Source organism: Anastrepha ludens, chromosome 5, assembly GCF_028408465.1.
Source record: "Anastrepha ludens isolate Willacy chromosome 5, idAnaLude1.1, whole genome shotgun sequence".
NCBI classification, from domain to species: Eukaryota; Metazoa; Arthropoda; class Insecta; order Diptera; family Tephritidae; genus Anastrepha; species Anastrepha ludens.
In genome coordinates this window covers 127419583-127440596 of record NC_071501.1, presented here as the reverse complement: position 1 = coordinate 127440596, position 21014 = coordinate 127419583, and the positions used below count along the sequence as shown (strand labels likewise).

The following is a 21014-nucleotide window of genomic DNA, read 5'->3' as shown; positions in this document are numbered from 1 at the left end:
CTCATGTACAGTGGGGCTTAAGTGTACAATGTTTTGCAATTTTTTATTTGCACGTAAAGCTTTTGCAAACTACATAAATGTTATCTTTATGAAATGGTAGGTTTTACAATTGACTGAGTTGAAATGAAAGTCGCGCTTGTACTCTTTACACATCAGTAGGTACCATAAATACATTTGCATATTTTAGAAAGTTCTGTGCCTCGAATGTACATTATAATGGCAGATTAGGGAGTAAAGCATAGTACACGTTCGCGTTTCATGTGAAATGGGTGTCAAATCCATACAAATTACATTGCCGTGAAATATGCGTGAAATTTCGTATGAATGTTTCGGCCAAGTTGTACTCAGTTCACGCCGTGAAAACACCGCGCAACATGCCAGCAACATTTTTTCCCATCAATTCGAAATGTCATTTAAATTTGAGCGTAAACTGCCAGTTCGTTTACGAGAGAATAGAATGGATGGTACCATAGTTCCATATGCAGTAGTCCGTCTGATGGTTAGTGTTGGACAGAGGTCTAGGATGTGTGGGTTTCCTACCAAAATTACCTCTGAATATCAAAATCAGAACAAATCTGCTGCCCACTGTGGCATGTAAATGAAATATGAACACTTTTGACAGCTTGCACTTTTGGCATGCTTCTCCTCCTCAGCCTTGGAATAACAAAAGCATGCATTTGTTCTTAATTCATTTCATTTAATTATTCGTAAATATTAAAGAGAAAAGTGTATTGAAAAGTTAAACCACATTTGTCACATTGTAGTTGCACGTGTAAATGGCCCACGGAGCAAATGCTATGAGACAATCATTATTTATTGACGCTTACCTAATTTTTACATTGCAAAGTTTATTTACTTGAGCAACATTTCATAGTGGCGGCATTTACCTTATTTGAGTACGAGGGTTGATGTATAGTATGCATGCGGTTCGAGCGTTGTATCGCCTAATTACCAGGGGTGCCAAAGCTCGCTTCCCCAGTTGAAGCAAATTACAATGGATTTATTGGTAAAAACTACATTAGTTACCTTATTTCATAGCATGTAATCGTTTGTGTCAGAGCAAGTATTAGAGGAAGCCAAAACGGAATGTGAAATTATGTGTATACATATGTACATACATATTAGGGTGGTCCAAAAATGCATGGGAAAAAATTTATATTAAAATTTTTATGCTGCCGCCCCCCATAATGGTAAAGAATGAAAAATAAAAAGACCCATATTTTTTTTTTTTTAATCAGACCATATTTAATGGTGCCGCCGGGGCTTTGAAATATCCCATGTATTTTGCATGGGAAAAAAATACTTTTTCGTAGATTTCATGTAAAAACCTGGAAAATGAATATATTTTAACCGGATACCTCAGTTTCTCTTCATAATTGGTCAGGGAATAACAACCAATCTCACAAAAAAATATCATAAAAGTAATATAAAATATTGTTTTTCGATTTTTTCTTAGATTTTCGTTTTATGGGGGCTTTTTGGGGTTCTATAAAAAATAGTTAATACAAAAAAAATTAATTATTTCATAATTGGTTGTTATTCCCTGACCAATTATGAAGAGAAACTGAGTTATCCGGTTAAAATATATTCATTTTCCAGGTTTTTACATGAAATCTACGAAAAAGTATTTTTTTCCCATGCAAAATACATGGGATATTTCAAAGACCCGGCGGCACCATTAAATATGGTCTGATTAAAAAAAAAAAAAATACGGGTCTTTTTATTTTTCATTCTTTACTATTTTGGGGGGCGGCAGCATACACATTCTTTTTGGACCACCCTAATACATATGTATGTATGTATATGAAATAATTCCAGGCTGGACTAAGTGGAGACCGTTAGTCACCAAAACGCGTGTCAGACGACACATATAAAATATCAATAACAAACTAAATGGCTAACAAAAGCAAAAACTGTAAGATGCGTGTATCCTTTTCCAAGAAATCCAGTGTGAGTCATATTGCTTTTTCGAAGGAAAAGTGGGTTGTTAGGCACATATATACATATGTATGTAAGTGACAGGACAGGACAGTACATTAGAAGTCTCTCGCAAATACTATTGTAGGAAAATACTTATGCATGTACATGTGTGTATGTATATGTAATTGCATGCATGCATGTATGTGTGAGTTGTAGTAATATTGCATAGGTTCTTGTGTTGTTGCAGAAAGCTTTTCATTCATAAAAGCTAAACAATTTGTATTGCAAGTAAACGAGTATTTGTGCTGGTGCAAAGTCGAGAGAGAGAAAGAGAGATACATATTTACTTGGGGCATTGTGTATTTGTATGTATTGTGAGAATATCGGTAATTGGTAGATTCGCAGTATCATGTGTGAGTAACAAGCCTATGGATCTGAAAATATTGCGGTCATATTTGTACAGGAAGGGGATAGGATTTCTTTCCACTTTGTTGTTGTTCACGAACTTGTTGACAGAGAAAATATTTAGTATTCACACTAACTTTTTTTTCATTAAAATTGTTTCAGCGTTCTGCGTTTTATTATCGGAGAAAATGCATGTAAAAACTCACCTTAAATCATCTGAAATAATGAAACCCCAGTTAATTAATTTTTACTGCATAGAATTCCATTAGTATTTACAACGTTATGAACAGGTTCCCAATTATCTGATATTGTTTACATTTTAAAATTCCAGGTCAAATTGACCTCCCTCGCTTAAAGTATTTCAACTATTTCTATGATTTTGCTTGAAAGCTGCGTAAAAACAATTAAAATAAGTTAAGAGCAGGTTCTTCAATTTTTAGATATTCTCGATCGTTAAAATCGTCCAAGAGAGTTCGTTGGTGGGGTGTCTTTTTCAAAAAAGAAACTGGAAATGCGCTTGCCTTCGATCGATTGCCATTTGCAGATAAGTTGACAGCGTTTTTAGGCCAACTGTTAATGGTATACAATTTGACGATATTTAGTTTCAATAAGGCGATATGAAATGCCGTTAACTTTTTCCCGGGAAGAATATTTTGCAGCGATTTGGCCCTCAAAATCATCCGTTTCCCGATTGGACTTCTTTTTAAGAGGCCAACTCGAAGACGAGATTAAGTGAATAAACTAGAATCGATTGACGATTTGGTGCATTCTTGCCGTCAAAATCTGTGTTTAATTTAGATTTAAGAAATAAACTCTAAGTTGAAAAACCCAGCAGATACTTTCAAGAGATAAAATGAAAAAGTGTCGCCTTCTAAATCGAAGTGAAAACTTCAATTGAAGTTATGGCGGCAGCACTGTTCAACGGGTGTGAGCAATCAAGCTGACAAGTGGGTGTACATACATACATACATATACTTGTATGCATATACATACATACCTGAATTATTTCAAATTATATGGAAGAGATGACAATCACGTTGATAAGTCGGCATAACAAGTTATGAGCAACAACTGTGGTAGTAATACGAGTAATGGGAGGTGACTTAAAGAGCGTTGAGCTTAAAAACTCTGTAGTGGATATGACTCTTTTCATATTGTCACCATTTTGAAGAGATCATGTCCGATATTGTTGCTTTAGTCTGCAATTCACTTTCACGTTGAGGTGTCGTGTTTTATTACTGAAGTCACAGTGGACGGAGTGTTTGAACGTTTTCGACGTGTTTAACGTGTATGTCTCGAGTATTATTTACGGAACATGTTTAGTGAGTGAATTTAAAATTGTGAAATGCGTAATTCACGAGTATATTAAATGTCGTAAATTAAGCGATTAAGGATTAATCGGAATTATTAATTTGAAAAGAAAATCACGCAAACGAATTCATACAAATATACGAATATTGCCTAGTGCTTTTCTACTGCATACTTACATGCCCTATGTACATACATACATACATACATATGTATGAATATACGTACATATATAGAAAATTTAGCTGAGACACTCTGACCATTCGACGGCCATATGTATGTATGGACATAAAACAATACTTTTATATGTACGTAAATTGATTTCGTATAAATTCATGTACATATATATACTTACGTATAAATAGTTACATACTATATGTACATAAGTATGGATATACAGACATACATACGTAAGCTACAATGCAACCCCACTGAACGTTTATGTCGATCACGTATTGTTGTCGACACAAAACGGCTATCAATAAATACGCATATACATACATACATACATATGTACATGTGAAAGAGCAGATATGTAGCGGGAACTTGTAGCAAAACATTAGTGGAAAAATTATAACCACACTCGTAATGGCGGAGCTAAGAGCAGTGAGTTTGATTAGGTTGATTCAATCGCAGAATATGATAAAACAGCAAATGCATCCAGATACGGTTTCACTACATACATATGCGCCTGTGAACATATGTATATTTAATAATCACTTTACGTTAAAACCCTTGCATTGAGTATCTATTATTTCGGCCAATATTTAGAAAGGGTTATTTATATTTGTGAATATTGTGTTTATCAGTCGTACCACATCGGCGCTGACACGACCAGCACCCTATTTCAACAACGAAATGATAGAATTATACACGGTTTCAATTTCTTATTCCAATTTGTTTCAATTGATCATAAAAGGTCTTATAAAATTCCCTTATACTATTCTAAGTAGTAGCTGCCTTGTTTACAAGTAAATAAAAGTTGGTGGTGCCTGAAAATTTTTTGGACTTTCCCAAAGAGTCATTATAATAATTGATTCCGATCGGCAAAGCAGGCACTTGCTGATCAACGAGCTACGTATATACACACATGTGCACATAAGCCGAAAGTTTTGTGAGAGACTGTGTGTGTATATGTACGTATGTACATGAATACTTATGTATGTGCGTATAGAAATTATAAGAAAATGGAAATTAAGAGAAAAACAACACACACAAAAATAACCCAGTGCATATAGGAAAAATATTTAAATATTTTAAATATATTAAATTGAACTCAGCAGAGGAAGCTTATTTCTAAAGAAAAGTAGTTGAGAGGTTATGACAAACATTTATGCGTTCCGCATTTTGAGAATGATGCAAATCAGTCGATTCTCTTTAACAACCAATCTACATACATAAGTAAATTAGAGTGCGCCAGAGAGTTGAATTGAGAAAGCAATGCGAAATGTCATGTGGGTGGCTACATATGTATGTACATACATACACTTTCTTCAATATTTCATTACGAAATCAAAATACGAGCTCGGAAAGTTTCTCTTCCTTTGCGGCTATCTTTGTTCAGTTGGTATATAAGCGCTAATTACTCTTCGCTCCTACTTGGGCTTGCTGCTGCCTGCCTCTTCGTTCTGAAGCAAATATTCCACTGCCTCGCTTTTAATGAGCGGCAGAGTGGAAAGCGTGTTGTATCCGCTGCTCGTGATCGGGCTGATCGTGTGGTGTTTAGCAGTACTGAGCTGAACATAAAAACAAAAAACCGGTTTTTCATATGCACAACAACAAACTAATATCCACACGTAGATGCATGGAACAGGAAAAAAAACCGTAAAATAAAACAAAAAAAGAACTTAAGTGAACTCACTCAAAGACGTACATATATATGTATGTACATATGTATATCCGCGGAAAACGATGAAGTGAATTTTGTTTAACTAAAGTGAATGCGAACTTTTCAAAGCAAGTACAAGTTTACACATATTTTCGATGCAGTCTGTGCATGCATACTTGCATGCATAAATATACATAGAAGTATGGTAATAGTTACAGCCCTTCGCGAAACGCATATCAACATACGTTTGGATCCACATGTTTTTTGGTATCTATATACATACATATGTATGTATGTAAGTATGTACAATCCGTAACAAAAATATTGAACACACATACACACACATGTAAATTTCTTGCGAAAACCTAGCTCATAGCGTTTTCTTTTCTCGTAAAAATGCAATGTTGTCAACCACCAAAAACGTTTCCACATACATATATTTTTCAAAATCTCCTAAAATTAGCCTAAAATCAACGGAAATCTCTAAAACACACGATTGATTAGCGAACAGAAAAATCTGTAATAGTAAAACATAAACTGTATTATTGATGACTTGCACTATTATTTTTCAAATCATAGATTTTTGGATTGTATTGTATTATATACATACATATGTATATGTATGTACATATATGGAATACACACATATGTATGTATGTATGTATTTAGCATTTTAGAAGATGGATTCAATTTAACACATAAATAAATAATAGTAAGCACAAATATTTTCTTCCTAAATATTACACCTCAACCAGAAAGAAGCAACAAGGCTATTTGATTTTGAACCTTTTTTATACATTGATAGCAATTAGCCCTTCGGTTAATTTTTTCGAAAAATTGAGGGTCCATTTCTGTGATGTTCTGTTTCAGCCATTATGTGTGAAAAAAAAACTAGGGTCTGTCAGACTCACGCACGGTAGAAGTGAAACTTCTAAGTTGGTTGTTCCATGCATGGGAGCCCCGGTTTAGATCTCTCCCCCCTCTCTCGTGTTAAATTCAGGTTTTCATATTTTTTTTTCTATATCACTCCACATAAATTTGTACTATTTATTTTTGCCCTTATTAGCTTCAAATTTGACACTTGGGTGCAGTGTTGCACTTGACGCTGACATTTCTTTGCACTTCCAATGGTATTTTTTGCCTACTTTTGGCGCGTTAATCAATTTGCTTTGATCACCGAAACGGTTGAAATGTCATTTTACAACCTTCTACTTCAACTATCGTCACTCGTTTGGCAAACGCACTCATTGTATCGCTTCGTCTCCTCCATACCTACCATCTATTTACTTCACAGCAGTTTCTTATTGCTTTCCCGCTTACACACATTCAATCGGCGCTTTATCTGATACTCACGCACAGCACTCATTTGCACGGGCTATGGCTATCTATAATACACGTTGTCGGTTGTCGATTGTCGGTTGCCTGCATGTCGCCAGTCTATTTCAATGCTTACTTGTGTGCTATATACATTTCGGCGTGTCTCGGTGGCTCCCTCACATCGTTCAGCGCTTGCGATGCGAGAGAGCGACAGAGAGAGCGAATAGGCGAGAGTGGGAAGGAGCAGCTGCTCCTTGGCCCCGCCCATTTGACGGATTTCGGTAACGCTCCGAACTTACCGTTTCACTCGCCTATTTTCAATCTGCCTTGGGGCCCCCGACGCGCCTAAAGAAGTTTCACGTTTCCGTCACAGAGTAGATCTCGACTAGAAAAATGCTGCAGTATACTAGCAAAGCAATTCCCACCAGTTGTTTTATGCGCCCGTGGAGAAATTTTAAGTGTGGCTATGACACCAAATCCCCCTCTCCCATCCATCCTGGTTTGTATGACGTGCGGTTCCTTCTTCAAATTGGGCAGAGGAATAGCGTACTTCGAACTGCTGCTCAATTCTCGTATAGGTGTATTATTTTGACCCATATTCCTATATTCAGTGCCTGGGATGGCTCGTCGTAATTAACACCATATGTATATTAAAGTATTTTTGCATCTACTTAGAGGATGGAGCGATTCCATGTCAAGTGATCCAAGTATTTTGGACGTAGTCTTAGTTTTTATGGAATTGGTTTACTTGGACCCTTGAGCATAAGAAGAAGTAGAGTTGGGAGTTCAGTTGAGCTAATTTCCTACTTTGGAATGAGCAACTATGGAGAAGTTCTATTGTTCTGATTTTTTATTTTATTTGTACTGAGATCCACATCAACCGAAATCATTAACAGAAATATGAAAAACGGTTTTTAACAAGTAATTTGTTTTTTTTTTTGTAAATAGTGACGTCTTTCAAAAGTGACGTCTAGATGGCAATAGTGAATAATTTCTAGTTTTTTATTCTATCTCTAACATTTGCAAGTAGACAGATCTAGAATTTTGCACAATAGAACAACGTCTTAATCTTATTGTGAAAATCCTCGATCTTTAGGAACAATATATTGCAAAATTCGTGTTATAGGTATCATGGAGGACATCTAAATGATGTAATTTTCACTTCTGATTCTTAAGAGCCATTAAGTTCAACGAGCTTCTTCTTCCTCCACTTCGTTGATGTGGCCCTTTGAAAGTCCTAAGCTTGATGCCCAGCTACTTTATTTCTCTCATGTCCTTCATGTCCAGGAACCCAATCTAATTATAATGTGTTGAAGCTCCCTGTTGGGAAGGTTCAGGCAGCCGTGTACTAATTTTGAGGTGATGATAGTTGATAGAAGGGCTTTCAAATCCGCCTGACAATCTGAAAGTATGTAAATGTGGATTCCTCTCATTTTTTTGCGGCGACATATCCTCAAAAAATTATTGAATCCAATTGATGAATTTAATCATTTATGTACAATATAATATTTTTCCTCATGTATATCACTCTGAGGTCTAATTGACATACGCATAAACAAATTATAAACTCTGCAAATATGCATTATTTCTGTGCGAGCGGGCGTTTTTACTACCTTTAAATGAGCGCAGTTTTCTTTATGAGCATCAGCTTCTGCACTGCTCGGTCGGACAATGAAAACAAAATAGTCAAAGCATAATATTTAGGAACATATTTTTCTTTTTCTCTCTCTCTCTCTATGTCTCTTCACAACAAATATTGCGGTCGCCAGAAGCTTCCACAACGCCGGTATTCTCGTATTCTAACAAATTCATATTTGCCGTTTTTCTTAGAATGATGTTGCAAAAGCTCAACGCAATACAACTCTAGCCCCCTATTTGTCCGCTGCCGCGGCTTCAACTCGTTCCACTACAATCAAATACTAATACAAACATCAGTCCGTTACTAAGGTGGATTAAACTTTAACTACAAAACAGTTCAGTGGTATTTATTAACATTTCCAACATTCATTCGACCAACCGACCGATAGGCAGCACTTTTACTACTATGTGCTAGGCAATATACAAATTGACCATGATAATTCTAACTCAATTCATTGTTAATTTAACGTTAATAGTGGACGGTTGTAAAGCACGGCGTATAAGCAACATTGGTGTCCAATTTACGGGCGCATTTAGTGAAAAGTATACGTGAATATGTGAAGTGGAAAGCAGCAAATACACAGATATTTTACAGTTCCAAATTTCTCAGCTGAAGTGATGAAATTGATCTCAATAAACAGAATTTAAACTACGTTGGAACGAGTCGTGGCAAAAAGTTTAAAATATATTAAATACTGGATTGAGTACAACTTTAACTTTGATCTAAGTTTTTATGAAAGGTGAGGATGTCCAAAACTCCCAACGTGAATTGTTCAGTAAGAAATTATATACATACTTGTATATCATAATGAATTTTGTGCGTTTTTTGATAACATAATTGAAAAGGTTTAATACCAATAAGGGTTTTGTGGCAAATATGTAATAAACATTTTGGCATTATTGTGAAAAGCAGTTTGTTGTTCATATGTGTATGTGTGTGTTGTATAAATGGTCGGTACTTGAATTGGTTTTGTGAATGAGTGAGTATTCAAATATTCGAGTGAATATTTAAAATTTTTATTAAAGATTCAGATTCACCGAAACTCCAGCTCTGCACTTTCTGACAGGAGAAACAGAAGGCTTTCGATTATTAATTTTCATCAAACTGCGCGCGAAAAAAATGTGTACTGATAAAGCTCGGATAAGATTAGGAAGTGTTCTGGACAGCGCAGTGTCAATATTTTTGTTTTTGTACCACTGCATAAAAATTGACAAAATAAACATCAACAAGAAATTGAATACAAGTTTCCTCTTGGTAGCATTTACATATGCCTGATGGTGCTCAAGTATTTTTTCATTTGAAATTTTTGTTTGTCTCATAACTCAAGTTATTCTAATTTTTGATTAATTAAGATATAAATTTAATTCAGTAATTAAACTATGGATTACTCAAAGACCAAATAATCGAATTTTTGATTAGTCATATCTTTGAATGCTTACTTTTTGAAGCATGTTTTTAATATATATATTTTTTTAATTATTCAATTATTTTTCATATTGCCATATGAACACAAGGAATCATTGAATAATCATTTTTGAATAATCATTCAAGTAATGCTCGCTGTGAGTAATCAAGTCATTGGTATGTAACTCTAGTTTTAGTCTCTGACCATGCAGAGTAGGACCGATTGTATATGGTTTTTTTCACAATTTTTTTATTTTTTTTTTATTTTTATTATTTATTAATCCACAAATACTAAATCATTCAAAATTTAAAACGTATAAAGTGAAAAGTACGGTAGTACTTTGAAAATATTATTAAACCAAAACCAATTCAATGGCCACAATGACGGCCAAACCAAAAAACCCTGATACACAAAATTGTTAGTTTCCTGTGTATAGTAGCTTCTTGTGTAGTAGTGCAATGATGGAAATCCTGTGAAGATACACACAGACAAACATATGTACACATACACATACATATTGCCAATTTGCTGGAAGAACGCCATAACTCAAAAAGAGAAAAATTCGAGAAAAACGGCTTCAAGTTTTGAATTTACTATTTCTCTCTAAGTAAAAGTAAAGACACATTTTCATTTTCATTAATAATACCGTTAATAGTTATCGGTATAGATTTTAAAACAACTTAAAAGCTGGTAGTTTCTGCATAGTTGACCAAGTATTTTTTTTGTTTTGTTTAATGACAACAAATGTCAAAATATATTCAAAAATGATTTAGTAGGGATGTCCCATAAAATAAATTTGTTCAAACACATGTTCCAGAACCTTTTAAAGGGTACTCGGATAGTCAGAATTTTATGCCAGATTTGCAGTTGAAATGGTCTTAAATGGTAATAAATAATATTGGTGTGTAAAATCAGAGCATTTTGTTCAGAAAACAAAAAGCAGCAGCAGGCGTCGTTTTAAAAAGTTAAGCAATGATATTTTATTAATAAATCATTCCAAATAAAAGGAATCAGTCATAAAAGCATTAATATTAATAGGTCCACCCCTTGCTTCAATAACATTTGCACATTCGGTTGTACTCGCTGTATGCCGCTCCACTCGTGAATTAAAGCATTTTTCAGGGCTGTTTGCGTTGTTATGCTGCTATGTTTTATCTTACATTTTAAAATAGCTCACATGTGCTCTATGGGGCTTAGATCTGGAAACTGTGCCGGCCAATCTAGCAAAACCATGTTGTTGTCTCTAAATCCACGCATCGTAGTCACTGATTTGTGACAAGGATTATTGCCTTGGTTGAATTGAACTCTATCAAAATTAGTGTGACCGAAAATGCGCGTTAACGAAGGCAAATGTACAGCTTCGAATACATTTATGGACTTTTGACTGTCCATGCGACCCTCGCAAATGAACATTTCGCCGACACCACCAGCAGCCATGTAGCTTCAGATCATAATACTGTTTCCCCCATGCTTAACAGTGGGCACCACACAATCCGGATGGTCTTCCTTGGCAAACAGTCAGCTCACGAATGTTACTCCGGTGCCCCAAATATTTGTAGGAAAGGAAAAAAAATCGTTTTATAAGATTTGTGTTATTTCCTCGAAATTGGACTAGGGTGACAAGCTATGGTTGTTGATATTGTAAAATGATGCAATCTAAGCCTCTATCGAAGTTCGATTGATCAGACTACAGAACATTCGGTCAATCTTCCTCCGTAAAATGTTGGCATCGGATCGTCCATTCTAAACGCTTTTTTCGATTTTTTTTTGAAAGCCACGCTATCTTTCGAGCTTTGTTTCTGTTTAAAAGGAAGACTTCGGAAAGCACCTTATTCTAGCTGTTCGAGGACTAACGGGTTTTCCTATTTCTTCCGACAGGGCAGCTAAAAGGGCGGAAGAGGATTTTTATGAACTTTAAGAGACTTGCAGTATTCGGTTTTCCCGTACACTAGTGAGGGGTTTCCATTTGGGGAACAACATCAAGACGCACACCACAAATAGGATGAGGAGTTCGGTCAAACACCCAAAAAGGGTGTACGCTCCAATTATAGTATAGTGAGGGGCTTACTTCCACTTTTCGATTTATTATGGTGCGATTTTGTCTCCGCAAAGAGCTTCATAGCACAATCTACTGCGCACCGTGATCATCCCACCAATTTTCAACCTTAGACTTTTGTTCTTCACTTAAAACTTGGATTCTTACTCTTTTGCCGTAACAAAGTTCACCTTTAGCCATTCGATAAAAAGAAATTATTTATATCCGCTGACAATTTTCCTCTAAATATTATTCACTCATTGACTACCGAATTTAAAATGCCAAAATATTTTAAGTATTTCATTAAAAATGCAACTTTGGAAACTTTACGCACAAAGTGTGCCATGACTTCTCCCATAACACAATTTATTGTTGTAATCAAAGATTAAACACATTGCGGAAAGCAGAGGCAACTTTGTTAGCCACCTTTCAAATTACTTGTATTTTAGTGGGGTGGCTAATATTTTTGGCTAAGGCTGATTTTTAATAATATTTCTTAATTATTGCCAAGTGTTTAATTGGCGTGAAGAGGTTTATAGACTGGTGGCTAAATGGGTAAATATTGTTTTGACACATAATACTAAAATTGCAATATAAAATTAAGTTTTCTATTAACTGGGATAAGCATTCCTTCAACCTCTTGAAGTCAGGTTTGCAGAAGATGCTAATAACTTTTTTCAACGTAAAAATTGCTTCATTTTTCGTCTTTACTTTAAAATCTATTCTTTACCTTACATTTTACTCCTATTCGGAGCAAAGGGCGTCATTAACGACTTATTTTTATTAAATAATAAAGGGTTATCCAATAACAGGTGTTAATGGTGAATGGATTGCGCTATCGAGATATCATTAACGATTTTTTATGGCCGGAATTGGATGGTATTGATCTGGACAACGTTTATTTTCAACAAGACGGCGCTACGTGCCACACAAGCAACGAAACCATTGATCTTTTACGGGAAAAGTTTCCGGACCGCACCGAGATCTATTGATTTAATACCTGTTGAATTTTTTCTTTGGGCCCACGTGAAAGAGAAGGCTACGTTAACAGCCCAGGGTCGATTCAATTTTCATTTTTCTTTGAATATCAAAATAACACCTCTTATTGGAAAACCCTTTATATTATTTAATACATGTACATACATATATGGCTAGAAATTTCAAAATGGATTAGGAAGTATTAAAATCGAATTTAAAAACGAGTATACTATTTATTGTATGGCGCCGTCCAGGATTAATGTTACTCCAAGAGTTGAACAAGGGAAGGTACTCCAAAATCGGTTGACAGAATGGACTGCTATAAATCAAGTTGTGGAGGTCATTTGAAAGAAATTGTGTTTTACCTTCAAATGCAAGTTACACCTTTTAAAAATAAAAAAGAAATTATTGAAAAATCAGTTGTTTTTTTATTTAAAGCCGCATTAAATTAAATTCCGAACCCTGGTTGGAACACACTTTCCAGAGTAACTTAGCTACTTGCATACATACATGCAAATGTACATATGCACATTGATATTTTGGGTTTAAACATTGGAAGAAATGCCAGTAACCATTTAAGGGTACGGCTAACTTTCATTCATAATTGTGGGTACCACTACCCATTTCTTTTTCTTGAATAATTGGTAGTTGCAGAGAGCCTTTTTGCCTCCGAATGCTTCGTCGGTTTTTGCTTTTAGAAAATTTCATATTTAGTTTGCATATCTGTGGTAGCAAAGCATATCTACATATCTATACACAAACATAAAGAATTTTTATTGCGAATCGGTTGTGTGTAGGTTCTTTTATATTTATTAAATTTTCAGAAAAATCAAGCACATAGTATTTAAGGTATGTATATAATTTTCTTTCTCCACGCGCACCCAGGATATTGGGGACATATTTGATTGCTCATCGTTTTCTGGGGAATTTCACAAAAATTCAAGCTATTTATTTAATTTTTCTTTACCTATGTCCACAGTATGTGTGTATATGTTTATGTTCAACTTAAATACGTATAAATACCTGCCCGGTAGGGAAATCGTAAACATGAGAGGTAGCGAAAGTTTCAAATTAAATTATGACTGCATGTGGCTTCCTTCGGAAGTAAGAACCAACAATATTTCTACGAATCGTGGCGAAAATTGTATGTTTAGTTTTCGTTATGTGAAGTAGACGAAATTTGGGAATATCCCGAATGCATAAAAACATTTTTACTTCGAATGTTTTAGTCGCGCTGATGCCATGCAACACCAAGGGCTAACTTAACTAACTCGGTATTTGAAAGTATAACTATTTTCCTTCAAAAGTCGTTTTGAAGTCTAAAGAATATTGTTTTCTTTCAAAAATCGCATGTTGCATTTACCAAGTTTCAATTATTTATCTATTTTCTGAAACCTTATCTCGCAGCACCTAGTTTCAGAACATTAGAGGAACTGGTAAGCTGATGGCCTGTGTGATCAAATTATTTTGATCAACTTCTGTGAAGACTATGCCTTTGCTTGAATATTTGAAAGATCGAATATACGGAATAAATTAATAAATTTGTTTTTATGGCATTTTTATGAATTTAGTTGAGAAATTTGGGAACTCTTGGCCAATCAGAAGGAATAAGCTTTTCGTATATGTGAAAAGATTTTGTGTTATTCGGCTCTCAGCGAATTTGACTGAATAAACTGAGATTGTGTTGGGGATATCCGAAAAAATCAACCAATGACACTTCGCTGCAGTCTGAACAACGACTGATTGGACGAGTGTGTGAATATGAGTTAAATGAGCCTGCAGAATTCGACTGGTGTATCCCCAAGTGACGTGGCAGCTAAAGTTACACTCACAATTTTCTTTTTCACCATAGTTAAAGAGCAAACGTAGTAAGTCTATCACCCTTGTGTTTATACCAATCCTTGTGACAAATCGCATATGCACAAAAAAAACCAGGTGTAGACGCGCAGTTAGAGGAAGTAGTTATAAAGTATTTTTAAATTGCCACAGTTTCTTTCGAAGCATCTTCCATATTTCACCGAGTGAATGTCGATTGTGCCAATAGTACAAATGGAGATATAACTATTATATACATATGTATGTATGTATGAACACAAATGTGGAAGCCATGTGAGCACTAACTTCTGATTAATCTTGCAAAGAGATTTTTGAGAAATACATACATCAAAGGAAGTGAAGCTATGTTGGCAGCCTAATCGCACTTTTACTCAAAGATTGAAGATTAGTCATAAACCTATTTAGAACCATTTGCTTCAGGATCGTCGAGAAAACACGAAAAACGTTGAGCACTATTTATATTTACATATGTATGTATGTATGTACCCGTATGTATGTAGATTTTCTCTTTGTGTTAAATGCCCAGATTCCAGGTTGTTTGCACTTGATTGTAAGCTGCACTTTTCTGTAAGCGTTCACGTGGGACTTCAATATTTAATCAAAGCAAAACAATTTCGGAAAGCACTTTCCTTGCTACGTCTAATGGACTGTTAGCTCGACAGATATGCAAATACATTTTCTTTGTGTCTGTTGTGTTTGTGTCGTTGCGCTTATTGTATTTAAATATCTCTGCAAATTTGCAGTGGGTGTTCAAATGGTTTGTTTACATTTTGCTTACATACATATGCTTATATGCGTGTATAATTACACATACGTCTATATGAATGTTTTCTGAATGAAAATGTATGTACAAATATTGAGTGAGTCAATGATAAGGAATTAAATTTGGAATTTTCATATTATATTCATGTATGCATGTATGAATATGCTTATATATTTTTTTAAGGTACATAAGAATGCTTTCTTTTCGCTTAAGACAGCTGACAGTTTGGCGCACTCTTTGGGCGCGTGGTAGACACTATCACATGCACTCTGCAGGAAAGTCCACTTTTGCCGAGCGAGTACGCTCCTCGTGAGTTTAAAGATTGACTAGTCCGCGTCGTTTTTCTTTTCCATAAAAGCAACTGGTGAATTTTAGTCGGCATTAGGACACTGGAAAAGCCAATTATTCTTTTCTTTTTTCAACAATTCGGAACTAATACTAAATTCTGCACAATAGACTTGTTTCCTGGCACTGCCACGTTTTTGATAGTTTCTATTAAGCAACATTAATACTGAAATGAATATTTATTCGCAAACTAAAGTCAGTTAAACAATTATAGTGTTATCTTTTCACTAAACAATATCACCTCATAATGTGCAACATTTGGAAAAAACTAAAAAAAAGATCAAGAAAAATTCAAACCTACTATATTTAATATAGTAAAATTTAACGATTTGCTTTAATTTTATTTTAACGAACTTTTGTACAAAATACCCAAAAATCAGACGAACGAACAACGCTTACTCTCACAGCCATCATTCATATTACTTCGTTGCCTTCGGAACAAAAACTTAATTGGATGAGCGAGTGAATACGTGTGAAATGAGCGAACACAACTCTGCTACCGAGTCCCCGGTGACGAGACAGCCGAGTTACTCTCAACATTTTGCTTCGGATGGCCAAACCTGTAAACTTATCACCCTTGGAAACAACGGCTGATTGGGCGAGCGTAAAAACGCGAAATTCGCGGGAACAATTCTGCAATTGGCACTTCTTGTCTCACTAGAGAGTTTCACTGTTCTTCAAGCGAAAAATTTGTATGTGAAAGCAACAACGATTCAGCGAATATCAAGCGACTTTGTTTATAACCGCTTAGCTTCCAAGCAACAAGTATAAGTAGTTAATATTTTTTAATAACGTTTCGCATACTTTAGGCGCAATGATTTGAAAAACAATGGAATAATGACAGTTTAAGCGACGAATTGAGATGCAGAACGATTGTCTTTTGATCGTCCTATCAAGCCATTTTGAATATTTTCAAGAGAAATGTGTTGCTACATTCACTACATACTAGGTGTTGTTGGGTCGAGGGCAGTTAATATTTGCATATTATCGACACATAATGAAGAGTAATTTTTTCGAGAAGTAAAACCGCTATGAGACTCATGCACATCTTGCGCAACAAATTAGAGGAAATTAGCTGCATTTAATGTGATATCAGAGTCGAAGTAGCATGCAAAATCATCAACAGTTTCAAAGCCACAGTGGGTCAGCTTATTTTCGGATGCGCGCCACATATAGCGTTTATTTTTAACGCCTAAATAGAGGCTCCATGTCCTTTAACATTCTTCTTCATCTTGATTGGTGCGAGTTTAACGAAGCGCACCAGTAATTTCTTTCTTGTGCTAACCGGCACCAGTTGGACACACCAAGGGAAGCCAAGTACTTCCTCATCTGATTTTTCCATTGTAGAGGAGGCCTCCTCTTCCTCTTCTATCACCAGCTAGTGCCGCATCAATATCTTTTAGAGTGTTTGTATCCATTCGGACAACATGACCCGGCCATTGACATTACGATTGTCAAATAGCCCTAATCTATTGTATTTTTTCAAAACAATACCTTATTTACTCAAAAATGGCTATCCGAGGTTTGGTTATCCGAAGCAAAATTAGGAGAGTAACTTTGGTTGCTACGTCAAGAGGCTTTTGTCAGCAGAATTGTGCCCGCTCATTTCACATGTTTTCATACGCCCGTCCAATCTGTCGTTTTTAAGACGGCAACGAATAATTTGTAAACAAAGGGAAAAATAAAGTCAAACAAAAATATAAATTAACATACGTAAAGATAGAGTCAAAGATGATAAAAATAAAGGTAAAGGTAGAGATAATGCTGATTAGATGACAAAGATGTCAAAGAGAAAAAGATAGAGGGGATAGTAATAAAGATAAGTGGGCACAGATACAGTTTTACCTGGTTTTACCAGTTTTACAGTTTTATCTGGATTTGAATACAAATAATTAATTGTCCTAAGTCTTAAACGCTTTAAACTGCGTATCCAACTGTTATACATTGACTCTCAATCTATTGCCCGTCAAAACTCTGGTTCGCCTTTTTTCCATGAAAGCAACTTTTTAATTCTGCATAGGAAACTAGAAAATTAAACAATTGCTCCAGTTTTCTTCAGTTTCCTACAGGGTATGCCTGAATTGATTTGCAAGTACACTTGTATTGCCACATGCATACACCCATTACACGAGTGTGTGTACACAAACATTTATGCACGATTTTCTCGAAGATTTGCTGTTATCTAAAATTTATATTTTCAGTGTTTACCGGCAAGGCTTCACGATCGCATCCATCTAGATAATTTACTTTTCAAACGAAAGACCGGAAGAGATTTCAGTCTGAAAAACGTCAAAAACACAAACGTCAAGAAGTAAGAATTCGTCGAATTTGGCAGCGCACGAACGCTGTGCCAGAAGTAGCAAAACAAGCACCAACATGAAAATGAAAACTTTAGGCACAAATAATGGAAAAAGGCAAAATATTACTATTTGTAATAATGTACATATGTATGTAGGATTCCGAGTTCAACAGTTATTTATTTCGCAACTTATCGGTCTCTTTAATTCCACAGTTCACAACTTATCATTTATTTATTATACAAACAGTTTACAAACTTATTATTTCTTTAACATACAACGGTTCACAAACTTATTATTTCTTTAATATACAACGGTTCACAAACTTATTGTTTCTTTAATATACAACGGTTCACAAACTTATTATTTCTTTAGTATACAACGGTTCACAAACTTATTATTTCTTTAGTGCGCGCGCCACTCGCTTGATGGCGGTTTAGCTTACAATGAATATTCTGTCCTGTCGTTCGTATCGTCAACGTCTTCGTTGGGTATGTTCGCGGTACGGTCATTTCGGTCTTTTGTTTCGTTCCCTTGTTATCCGTATTAGTCCGGTCGCGCACTGTGCGCTCTGTCTCCTATTGCGTCTATTCGTCGTGTCCGTCATTTCCTACATTCGGCCATCCTGCGCGCTCATTCGGCCCGAATGAGGGATCCCATCTTTTCATGAACTCAGCCACTGTCGTGGTTCGACCTGGGCCTTCGTGATCGCCAATCTTTTCCACAGTGTATCGCCCACGTCTCATCTTCTTCACGATTTTATATGGACCCAGATATTTCGGCTTCAACTTTAGTCCCACTCCATACTGCGTTCGCTTAATGGCTACTAGCTCGTCGATGGCATATTCGGGTTCTGTTCTTCGGTTTGCGTTGTAAGTCCGTCGATTTTCTTCTTGAATAATGACGATGTTCTCCCGGGCTTGACGACGCGCTTCTTCTCTCTCTGCATCCATCTCGTCGATAGCCTCGTTCTCCAGTAATTCTTGCAATTGCGGAATGCCCACGACTCGCATCTCTAGACCTGTCAATATCTTAAACGGCGATGATTTAGTGCTGCGCGCTGGGTTGCTGTTAAGGAATCGTTGAACGCGATTCACCTGCGTATACCATTTTCCAGGATTCTCCAGACACAGCTTTGCTACCATTGGCACCACCACTCGATGTATTCGCTCGACCTGTCCATTCCCGCGTGGCACGCCGGTTGCTATCAGCAGATGTTCGATTTGCTCGCTCTCGCAGTAGCTCTTAAAATGATTCGAGGTAAAAGCGGAACCTCTGTCCGTGATTATTCGCTTCGGGTTCCCGAAAACTGCAGACTGCCTCTGCAATCGGTCGACGACGGCCTCTGCGTCTGTGTTCCTTGTTGGATAGAGCCAAACAAACTTCGAGAAAGCGTCTATTACTACTAAAATATAATTATATGCCTTTTTAGTAGGTTCCATCGGACCCACATGGTCGATATGAAATGTTCCTAGCGGCTTGTCTTCTTTATTTATCGGGTTCAAGTAGCCCTCCTTTTTCCCAGTCTTGGAATTGGTCACTAAACACTCTACACAACCTTTTACTACTTGGGCAACCTTACTATTGAGTTGTGGTATATAGTATGACCTCTCCACCGCATCTTGCGTCCTCTTAACTGAGAAATGACCTTGCCTATGCGCCACTTTGATGATCTCTTCTTCCATTGCCGACGGTACGACTATGAGCTCCTTCAGTGGGTCTTTATACAAAACGTCGTGTTTTAAATAGAAATCTTCGTAGTCGTCCCTTTCCAGTACCCTACGAACAGCCCGTATCCAGCCATCCTGTTGTTGTGCCTGCTTTAACCGGTGCCGCAATGAATCTTCTAAAATTAAGCATGAGATCCTGCTCAGAGCGTCAACATGTCGCATCTTCGTGCCGCTACGGTGCTCAATTTCGTAGTTGAAATCCTGTAGAAACATCGCCCAACGTGAAACTCTAAGTGGAACGTCCCTTTTCTTCATAGTCATGGTGAAAGCGTTACAGTCAGTGACTATCTTGAATCTTATACCCAGCAAGTAGACTCTCCATTTCTTGAGTGCCTCGATGACTGCCAGTACCTCCAACTCGTACGAATGGTATTTCTCCTCGCTCGGCTTTGTCTTACGGCTCATGTATTGAATCGGGTGGAACTCCTGGTCATCGTAGTCTTTCTGCAGTAGAACCGCCCCGTACCCCAAACTACTGGCATCAGTGTGTACTTCCGTAACTGCTTTCGGATTGTATAGCTTTAGGACTGGTGCACTTGTTAAAGCTAATTGAAGCTGCTTGAACGCTGCTATCTGGTCGTCTTGAACGACGAACTTAGTATCTTTTCTAAGCAGATCGGAAAGTGGTTTAGCGATCACGGCATAATTCTCAACAAACCTCCTGAAGTACGATGTTAGTCCGAGAAAACGTTGTAGGGATTTTTTATCGTTGGGCAAAGGGAAGTTTTTAATTGCGTTTGTCTTTGCATCCGAAGGTTGAATTGTACTGTTAGTGATGATATACCCGAGAAACTCTACCCTTCTTTTCAGGAACTGACACTTGTTCCACTTGACTTGCAGGCCACTTGCTTCTGACCTTTTCAACACCAACCTCAGCTTCTTGATCCCTTCTAGTTCATCCTTCGAGGGAATTATCAGGTCATCCATATAAGCTATCACCGTTCCATTTTGAATCAGATCTTTCAATACCGCAAAGACGAACCTTGAGAAAACTGCGGGGGAATTAGATATTCCAAACGGCACGTATCGGAACTCATATTGACCATTATGAGTGACGAAAGAGGTATACTTCCTTGAACTTACTTCTACTGGGACATGGAAAAATCCGTTCGCAAGATCCAATGTTGAAAAAACATTAGCTCCTAGCAATTGTTCGATAACATCGTCAATCATCGGCATTGGGAAGTTGTCACGCACGATTTTATCGT

The 21014-nt window shown here is 36.5% G+C and overlaps 1 protein-coding gene across 7 annotated transcripts in view; it reads left to right on the top strand.

The window, feature by feature from the left end:
- The first annotated feature begins 3505 nt into the window (after window positions 1-3505).
- LOC128865383 (embryonic polarity protein dorsal) overlaps window positions 3506-21014 on the top strand; it is a 44670-nt gene continuing 27161 nt past the window's right edge. For 2 of the 7 annotated variants that reach the window (XM_054105710.1, XM_054105709.1), the window contains exon 1: window positions 3511-3647. The gene's annotated coding sequence lies outside the window, so the exon portion shown is untranslated. Of the gene's footprint in view, window positions 3648-3845; window positions 3942-8892; window positions 9157-21014 lie in introns of those variants that run through there. The other 5 variants (XM_054105703.1, XM_054105704.1, XM_054105705.1 and 2 more) reach the window with 5 other exon arrangements.